Source organism: Bison bison, unplaced genomic scaffold, assembly GCF_000754665.1.
Source record: "Bison bison bison isolate TAMUID 2011002044 unplaced genomic scaffold, Bison_UMD1.0 scf7180017864297, whole genome shotgun sequence".
NCBI lineage: Eukaryota > Metazoa > Chordata > Mammalia > Artiodactyla > Bovidae > Bison > Bison bison.
Window position 1 is genome coordinate 5,781,018 of NW_011494869.1, and position 10,802 is coordinate 5,791,819.

At 39.9% G+C, this 10,802-nt stretch overlaps 1 protein-coding gene and 1 pseudogene across 4 annotated transcripts in view; both read right to left on the bottom strand.

The window, feature by feature from the left end:
- TANGO6 (transport and golgi organization 6 homolog (Drosophila)) overlaps window positions 1-10,802 on the bottom strand; it is a 183,794-nt gene that overhangs the window by 62,087 nt on the left and 110,905 nt on the right. The gene's annotated exons all lie outside the window — the stretch shown is intronic.
- LOC104996656 lies at window positions 1,341-4,583 on the bottom strand (annotated as a pseudogene). Its single transcript, XR_826229.1, has one exon. The product of XR_826229.1 is annotated as an asparagine--tRNA ligase, cytoplasmic pseudogene (transcript).

The window sequence follows — 10,802 nt, forward strand, 5'->3', positions numbered from 1 at the left end:
AAAGCTCAACATTCAGAAAACGAAGATCATGGCATCTGGTCCCATCACTTCATGGCATAGATGGGGAAACAGTGAAAACAGTGTCAGACTTCATTTTTCTGGGCTCCAAAATCACTGCAAATGGTGACTGTAGCCATGAGATTAAAAGATGCTTGCTCCTTGGAAGGAAAGTTATGATCAACCTAGACAGCATATTAAAAAGCAGAGACATTACTTTGTCAACAAAGGTCCATCTATTCAAGGCTCTGGTTTTTCCAGTGGTCATGTACGGCTATGAGAATTGGATTATAAAGAAAGCTGAGTGCTGAAGAATTGATGCTTTTAAACTGTGGTGTTGGAGAAGACTCTTGCGAGTCCCTTGGACTGCAAGGAGATCCAACCAGTCCATCCTAAAGGAGATCAGTCCTGGGTGTTCATTGTAAGGACTGATGTTGAAGATGAAACTCCAGTACTTTGGCCACCTGATGCGAAGAGCTGACTCATTTGAAATAAGACCGTGATGGTGGGAAAGATTGAGGGCAGAAGGAGAAGGGGATGACAGAGGATGAGATGGTTAGATGGCATCATCGACACAATGGACATGGGTTTGGCTGGACTCCAGGAGTTGGTGACGGACAGGGAGGCCTGGCGTGCTGCGGTTTATGGAGTCGCAAAGAAAAAAATTAAAAAAATAAAGAAGTCTGAGCACCAAAGAATATGATGCTTTCAGACTGTGGTGCTGGAGAAGACTTTTGAGAATCCCTTGGACAGCAAGGAGAACAAACCAGTCAATCCTAAAGGAAATCAGCCCTGAATGTTCATTGGAAGAACTGATTCTGAAGCTGAAGCTCCAATACTTTGGCCATCTGATGCAAAAAGCTGACTCACTAGAAAAGACTCTGATGTTGGGAAAGGTCAAAGGCAAGAGAAGGGGACAACCACAGATGAGATGGTTAGATGGCATTACGGACTCAATAGACATGAGTTTAAGCACACTCCTGGAGATGGTGAAGGACAGGTAAGCCTGGCATGCTGCATGCAGTCCATGGGGTCGCAAAGTGTCAGACACGACTTAGCAACTGAACAACTATTACTACTATATATAAAACAGGTGAACAACAAGGACCTACTGTATAACACAGGAAAGTATATTCAATATCTTAATCTATGATGGAAAAGAATTTGAAAAAGAACGTATATATATATATTTTAAAATATATATTTATAGATATAAAACTGAATCACTTTTCTGTATACTTGAAAAGGACATAACATTGTAAGTTAATTATAATTCAATTTTTAAAAGTCCCTGTAAGTTTTTTATCACAGAAATTCTGTGTTGCTACTGCAGTCACCAAGGTATATTTTACCTCTAGGAATTCATGCCAATATCAGACAGCTGATTTTCTAATTTCACACTAAAATTTGGCTTTTACAATCTTCACATTAATTCAAACAAAAATTTGGGTTAAAGCAAACAACTGTTTATTACAGTTGTAATTAAGGGCATGATCTTTGCAATCAGTAAAATCAGGCTTTGAGTCCCGGATTGAGCACCAACCTGCTATCCTGGGGAAGCACTAAGTACTCCGAACATGCTGCTTTCTCTATAAAATGGTAATGATAATAAAAGGAATCACCTTTGTAGAGTCATTTCAAGGATTGTGTGAGAACATGTACATAAAGTGATTAATGGAGAGCCTGGAATAAAATAAGTATTCAACTATGATTTGCATTTTTTTTTTTTTTTGAGTTTTTACATGTGTCCATTTATTGATTGCTGGGAATAGAGCTTATTGAGAATACACTGACATGCATTTGAGGGGAGAAATTAACCAAACCTGAAAGGAAGCCATTCAGTAAGCCTGAGAGTTAATAAGGTAGGAGAAATTAGATCTAAAGACACAGTATGTGGGGTGACACCAACCACCACGGAGGGCTGTCCTTAAGATGCCAGCTGCAAACGCTTTGGGAACTTCTCTGTTCTGAATTACTGTGGAACTACCAGGAGAGAGAGATCACCCTGCCTCTTTAAACTAATCCGAGAAAGAAAGCTGTTCACTGATGTGCCAAAAAACTTGCTGTCACTTCCAACTGTTTAAGGTAATTCCATTTTTACAAATTCCTCCACACCAATTTGTATGCTTTAGAGTTATAAGCAGCTATGAGATTTAGGAAAGATTCACAACGGATGCAAAAGATTGTAATCATATCATTCCTGTATCTACTGATTTAGGCTCTGTTCTAATACTAGCAGATTTTTACAGCATATTATCAATTTTTCCCCAAGGTGTTGAACTCATTGATACGATAAAGTGGTAGAAATTAAAAGAATTCCATTTATACTTAAAAGGACAGAGAGATTAAATTACTGGAATGTCTCAGATCATAATTTAAAATTATTTAATGATATATGTGGTATATACAACATAAAGATTGTAACCTAAAGGTGGATAAAGTGCTGAGACATACTCCTAACTGCAAAGCTACATGCCACAGTTTCTCCCAAACTTCGTAATGGGTATTTTTTCTTTAAAATTATAACATCAATGTTACTTGGTATTCAAAATGTTTTGAACTGCTTTTGTGGTAGCAGGAATAAAAAAGAGAAAACAGAAACGGACATACCCCAGTGGAATTAAAAAAAAAAAAGCGGGGGGAAGATTTTGGCTTTTTTTTTTTAAGAGGCAGTCTGTTCCTTCCATGAACCGTCTTCTCTCCTTAAAGCTCTGGGGGTTGGGGGGACTGATCATGGCTTGCACCGCTGGACAAACCGAGGGTACAAACACACATCTCGGATATGGTATCTGTCCAGAATCCAGGTTAAGAATCGTTCCAAGCCCAGGCCATAGCCGCCATGTGGACACGTGCCATATTTTCTCTGATCCGTGTACCAGTAATAGGGAGTGGGGTCAATTCCTTCTCTTTTATAACTTGCCAAGATCTCTTCATTATCCCAGATACGCATGGAACCACCCACGATCTCACCAACATTGGGCATCAACACGTCGACAGATTCGGTGAGCCGGGGGTCCTCGGGACAGCGCTGCATGTAGAAGGACTTGATCTCCATGGGAATGCGTCACAGCAAGATGGGCTCGTTGATGGTGTCCATCATCAGTCTCTCTGGAGCTTCCGGGATGTCCTCTCCAAATTCATAGAAAGTTCCGTCTTCTTTCTTTATGTTGTGTTCTTTCAGCCACACAATCGCATCTGAGTAGTTCATCTGTTTGAAAGGCTGTTTAGGGGGCTTAAAATTCGGGTTGAGGTCGCGCACTATGTTTCCTGCGGGTGATTTCAGGACTCTATCGACCACGTCACACACCAAGTCCTCCAGGCGGTTCAGGAGCTCCTCGAAGGTCAGGAAAGGACACTCGGCTTCCACGTGAGTGTATTCAGCCAGGTGCCTTTGTGTTCTGGACTGTGCTGCCCTGTATGACTGTGCAATGCAAAAGACGTCCCCCAGAGCTGGAATGCAGGTCTCCAGGTAGAGCTGAGAGGACTGCGTCAGATACGCCTCTTCCCCAAAATAGTCGAGCTTGAAGAGCGTGGCGCCGCCTTCCACCTGTGTTTGCACCAACGTTGGAGGAGTGATTTCATGGTACCCCCTGTCGAAGAAGTGGTCTCTGAAGCACCTGGTGATCACGGAGCGCGCCTTCAGGATTTTGGACATGTTCTCCCCCCAGATCATCATGTGTCTGTTGTTGAGCTGGACGTCCACATCGGACTCCTCGTTGATCAAGTTGTCAGCACCTCCGGCAGGGGCCAACCCAATCAGCTCCCAGAAGTCGCAGATCAGCTCGTGGCCCCCCGGAGCCTGCTTTCCCTTTGGGGTAAGATTCAGCATTCCATACACTGCGACACTGCGACACTGCTCTCAGTGGACAAGACAACGCCATTGTAACACTGACACAAATCATCTGACAGGACACACTGGAGAAAACCCGTACCGTCCCGCAACACCAGAAACATTAAATTCTTTCCTTGCCTACGCAGCCTGTGGACCCAGCCAAACACCTTTATCCTTTGGCCTCTATATCCTTTTAGTTCCCAAATCTTCATACATTTCGGCTCTGGAAGACTTGGGTCATTTTTAATGGTAATCTTCTTTGCTTCTTCCAGGTTCTTCTCTCTTCGCAAATTGTCTTCTGCCTCTTTCTTCTCCCGGGACTCACTCTTCATCTGCTCCCTGTGCCACAGCTTCCTAATGTTCTTCATCTGGGACTTAGAAATAACATCCCACCTCTCATTTTCTTTTTGTGAATCTACGTAAATGGTAGGAAAGGGTTCTTTTCCAACTGTCATCAAAGCCTTAAGGCCTGTTTTAAAAGGTTTCTCCTTGGTTCCATCACCGGTAACATCATTTCCCTTTCGGTCGGAGACATACAGTTCTGCGAGCGCCATCCCTGCGGCTGCCCTGACCACCTCCAAGGACATCGCCCCCAACACGCAGCCACCTAGCCTCCCCACGGACTGCGCCGGCAGCGTCCTCAACTCTGATTTGCATTCTTGAATAGGACAGGATGATCATACATTTTACTTGTCTGAAGGGCTGTTTATTCCGGGTTGGCTTTGGCCATGGGAGAATGGAGGAATACATTATACTAACTGAAAAATAACAAAAGAAAATAATAGCAACATTTATTCACCCCTATCATGAAAGATGCTTGTTGTGAACACTTTACATATATTATCTTTTTAATTTCATAACCATGCTATCAGGAAGCTACCATAACTATCCCCATTTTACAGAAAAGGAATAGAGAGGTTATGGAACTTGTTCATAGCTATTAAATGTTAAGAGTCAAGATCAAAACTGAGGAAGTTATGACTCTGGGGTGGCAGTGCATACTCCTGACAGAGAAAGGTTAAATCTATACATCAAATTCCTATTTCCCTACCCAATGACTGCCATTGTAGATAGTCCTACCTCTCTTCATTGGTCTCTGGCAACCTCAGTACAGGAATTAATATAGCCATAAATATATCTCTATAATGATACTCAAATGTTTCTAAGTGATTTTGTGTGTATGTGTGTGTGTGTATTTTATTTCATTTGAGCCTCTCAACATTTCTATGAGAAAGAATAACTGGGTGGACTACACTAGGTAGAATTGCTGGGTGGATTATAACTTCATCTCCACTACATGTTAAAAAAGATGACAGTCTCTCATTTCTTCCTCTGAATTGCCTATAATATCTACTTTTTCTCACCATTCTCACAGACATCCCTCTAATCAAAGTCTTCATCTCTTTATGCCAGGGAATACCACAACAGCCTCTTAGCTATCTCTCTGGCTCCAGCCTCTCCTTTCTTCACTCATGTTTCATGCCCCTGCCAACCACACCTATACATCTCTCATCACATTGTTTCCTTCCTTAAGAATCCATAGTGATTCCCAAATGCCCATCACATCAAGTCCTAACTCCTCTGCCCAGTCTTCAAGGCTCTTTGCGGTCTGCCCCACCCTCTCTATCTAGCCTCACTTCCCCAAGGCACCCAACACAATTTGCTGCAGGGAGACAGGTCAAGTCTCTATTCTCCATATGCAGTACAAGCATCCCACTTTTGTTCTGTTCTCACACTTTCTTTCCTATCTGGGGACATCATTTTCCCTCTTTATCACATGTAAACCCTCACTCAATATCCATCTCTAACAGACTGTCCAACAACATCCTATCAGTCTCCCTTCTAATCTTATCTCATTCTCATCCTTCACATAGCAGCCAAAATGATTTTGCTAAAAAGTAATTATGATCAATTCTTCCCTTCTTAAAATCTCTCCCTGACTTCCATTTAAACTCACCATATGTCTGGAACTCTGAGGTCCAATGCAAATGGAGACCCATTGCCTCTGTTCCAGGTAACCCTACAGACATCTGTCAGGAATATACAAATATCTTGTTTTATGTTCATATATTTTCTTTTTATGTTTATAATTGGATCAATGAAATAATATATAAAGATGAAATTGGTGAAACTTTGTTCAACCATAGAAAAGTGCTTAGGCAAGAAATTCTATTAATATACTTTAAAAACAAATGTAAACTAGGAAATTTATGGTACAGGGATGTTATTCTTTGGCTAAGAATGATATAGTTATGGATAAGTAAATTGTTTATGTTCTCTATGTCATGTGTCTATGATCTGTGTCAGTGTCAAGACTGATACTGTTCATTTACCTAGGAGAAACTAAAGTATAAATGATCCCAATTTACTACCTACTTAAATGACTAAATGAAACATGGAATTCAAAGACTAATAAAAATAATATTAAAAAAATAATAAAGTCAACATAAATCAAAATCCCTTAACACAGCACATATAGCTCTTTATGATTTTGGTTTCCTGAGCTAAGCCAGGCCATAGCAACCTGGCCTGGGTTTAAAAAAGGATGAGAATGATGGCTTCTTCTTTTTTAACGTTATTTTCTCCCAAAGCAACAAAAAAGTAGGACAAAGACTATAAGGAAGGTAAGTATGTTTCTCTTGGATCTCAGGGAAATGTGCTGAAATTATGTGCAGACCAGCCACAAAGCAGCTTGCGGCTAAAACTAGAAGAACTGAAGTGAGATTTGAATTACTGCCTGCTTCAGGTAAGACAAAATCTGAAGTTTGAGTCTAATTTACTTGCCTGCTAAAACAAAAATTTAACACTTTGAAGGACTATAACAGAACCCATAGCCTTCTCAACATAATTTAATAATGTCCAGGACATAATCCAAACTGATGTGCAATATGACCCATTCTCAAGGAGAAAGATACTCAACAGAAACCAGGACTGAATGATATAGACATTTCAGTGATCAGAGACAGATTTTAAAGCAGCAACTATAGCTGTGCTCAGTGAGGTAAAGAAAAATACAATGAATGAAAAGACAGGAAAAATACCTGAAGTTTAAACAAAAAACACCACATTTCTAAGAAAGCCATGGTAGAAAAAGAGATCACAAGCAAAGTTAGAAAATATTTTTCAATGAAAACATATCAAAATTATGGGATTCAACTAAAGCAATTCTTATAGGATAATTTACTAATGGGGCTTTCCTGGTGGCTCAGACGGTCAAGAATCTGCCTGCAAGGCAGGAGATCCACTCTATGAAATAAGTCTTATTACAATGATCATTGTACAAATGAAGAAACTGAGACAGAGATGTTAAATAACTGGCCTATGGTCACATATTCAAAACTCAAGAAGTGGCAGCTTTCAGATTTGAAAAGAGCAGCCTGACTTCAAAGCAAGGGGTTTGTAACAGTTGATACAGAGGGAAAATATGGGAGTAAGGGTTCATCATACAACATACAAAAATTTGGGCATGCTGCTCTAAAAAAAAATTCTTCACCATAACATCAGAACCATATTTACACTGTGAGCAGTGACTTCATCTCCTTTCTCATTTTAGCAACACATGATGTATCATACCAAAATAATGTCATCAATTTGATATTTTTGTTGCCATTAAAATTTTAAATTTGTTCTTAAGCTGTAAATGAGCTAAAATATATAACTAATTGTATGTTTTTTCATAATAAATTAATATCATCATTAATATTATGATAAATATTTTCACCAGAAAAAGTTGTATCTCCTCAAAAGACACCATTAAAGAAAACACTGGTAGAAACTATTAGCAATACATATACGTGACAAAGGACTTGTATTTACTCCATACAAAGGACTCTTACAACTCAATAAATACTTGGAAAAATAAAGAGAAACAATCCAATTAAGAAATGGAAAAAGATCTTAACAGTTACTTCAAGAAAGAGATACAGGAGTAGAAAATAAGCACAAGAAAAGACAAGAGCTCAACATAAGTAGTCATCAGGGAAATATAAATTAAAACTATAATAACATAACACTACACATCTTTTAAAATGGCAAAAAATTTTAAAGAATGATATTAAGTGTTGGTAAGGATATGGAGCAGCTGGAACTCTCATATCTTGCTGGTCATAATGTAAAATGATACAATTCCTTTGGAAAACATTTAGGTAGATTTTTATACACCTATTATATGATCCAGCAATTCCATTCCTAGTACTTACCCAAGACACACACACACACACACACACACACACACACAGCTTGATTCCTGGGTCAGGAAGATCTGCTGGAGAAGGATATGGCAACCTGCTCCAGTATTCCTGCCTGGAAAATTATTTGGAGAAGCCTGGTGGGCTACAGTCCAGAGTAAAGAGTCGGACATGACTGAGCATGCACCACCACCACATATCTTCACACTAAGACTTGTACCAGAATATTCACAGCAACTACACTCAGAATAGCTCAAAACTGGAAACAACTTGAATGTCCATCAACAGGTAAATGTATGAATGATTCTGGTACATTCAAATATAGTACTACTACTTAGTAATAAAAAATAGTGAACTACTAATATACACAACAAGGATGAATGGCAAAAACTTTCACTGAGCAAAAGAATTCAGACACAAAAGGGTATACACTTTATGATTCCATTTACATAAAACTCTAAAAAACAAATCTAATCTACAGCAGCAGAATGCATATCAGTGGTTGTCTGAGTTGGGGTGTGAAATGGGAGATGATGTGGGAACAAAGGAGCTTTCTAAGGTGACAAAAATGTTCTATATTTTGACTGTAGTGATAGTTACATGAGTTTACAGCAAACCTCATTGAAATGTACGCTTGAAATGGGGGCATTTATTGGATGTAAATTACAACTTGGTAAAGTTGATTTCAAAGAAAGCAAACTGCAGACTAATAATATGTAATAATATATAATTAGAGTAAAAATAATAGTATGTTAAGATTCTGTTTTTTGTAAAAGAAGGCCAGTGTAAAAAGCCCACATGTTTGCTTATATCTGTAGGAACACAGGAAGAGGTGTGAGAATACATACCAAACTATTATCATTGTTTACCTTGGGAGGTAAGAATATTAACTATAATATTTGGCAGAGACTGGATTTTTCTTTATATACCTATATATATCCATGTATTGTTAGGCTTCTGTCAACAAACAAAATAAGCATGCACTAGTATGCAGATATGTTTACCAATACTCCATCCCTGAATGTGGTTTCTCTCATCAAGAATCAGAGGCTACTTCCCTTCCCCTTGAACCTGGGCTGGTTTGGGGACTGACTTTGACAGCAGATTGTGGCAGAAGACATACTAAGCCAATTCTAGGTTTAGCTCTTTTTTTTTTTCCATTTTTACAGTAGATTTACTCAATCACAGTTACCAATTAAATTAGCACCGCTTTTATGTCCAACAAATTTTAAGAGTTGAGGCCCTATTAGAGAAGCTACATATTATGAGTCTATGGCCCACGCTGTATTTTACTTGTTAACCTTTATTTTTATTTTAAATTGTATTTTATTTTTAAACTTTATATAATTGTATTAGTTTTGCCAAATATCAAAATGAATCCACCACAGGTATACATGTGTTCCCCATCCTGAACCCTCCTCCCTCCTCCCTTCCCATACCATCCCTCTGGGTCGTCCCAGAGCACTAGCCCCAAGCAGTATCGTGCATCGAACCTGGACTGGCATCTCATTTCACACATGATATTTTACATGTTTCAATGCCATTCTCCCAAATCTTCCCACCCTCTCCCTCTCCCATAGAGTCCATAAGACTGTTCTATACATCAGTATCTCTTTTGCTGTCTCGTACACAGGGTTATTGTTACCATCTTTCTAAATTCCATATATATGCGTTATACTGTATTGGTGTTTTTCCTTCTGGCTTACTTCACTCAGTATAATAGGTTTAGCTCTTAAGAGGCCTGGCAGCTTCTGTTTCTGTTCTCTGGGAAACCATTCACCATACTGAAAAGTTTGGCTTAGACTGCTAAATGACGACCATCCACACGTAAGAACAGGCAGAAGCCATATGGAGGAGCACCAGGGTGCTCCAGTCAAGGTCCCAGCTGAATGCAACCTCCTGGGTGAGCTTAGCTGATCTGAAGGCAGTAAAAGGGCCACCAGCTGAGCCCGGACAACACCATGTGGAGCAGAGATGAGATGTCCCTGCCAAGTATTATGTGGTTCACAGAATTTTGAACAAATAAATTGTGGTAGTTTTTTGTTTTGTTCTTGAATTATGGCCATATCCCGTGGCAAGTGGGACACTAGCTCCCCAACCAGGGATTGAACCTGCACCCCTTGCATTGGAAAGCAGAGTCTCAACCACTGGACCTCCAGGGAAGTCCCCAAATGGTGGCTGTTTTAAGCCATTGTGTTCTGAACTCTTTTACTACATATAAGGGAACCACAACATATGCTATGAAGCAAAAAGCCCTTCAGTTCAGTTCAGTTCAGTCACTCAGTCGTGTCTGACTCTTTGTGACCCCATGAATCGCAGCACGCCAGGCCTCCTTGTCCATCACCAACTCTTGGAGTTCACTCAAATTCACGTCCATTGAGTCAGTGATGCCATCCAGCCATCTCATCCTCTGTCGTCTCCTTCTCCTCCTGCCCCCAATCCCTCCCAGCATCAAAATCTTTTCCAATGAGTCAACTCTTCACATGAGGTGGCCAAAGTACTGCAGTTTCAGTTTTAGCATCATTCCTTAACACCCAGGGCTGATCTCCTTTAGAATGCACTGGTTGGATCTCCTTGCAGTCCAAGGGACTCTCAAGAGTCTTCTCCAACACCACAGTTCAAAAGCATCAGTTCTTCGGTGCTCAGCCTTCTTCACAGTCCAACTCTCACATCCATACATGACCACTGGAAAAACCATAGCCTTGACTAGAAGGACCTTTGTTGGCAAAGTAATGTCTCTGCTTTTCAATATGCTATCTAGGTTGGTCATAACTTTTCTTCCAAGA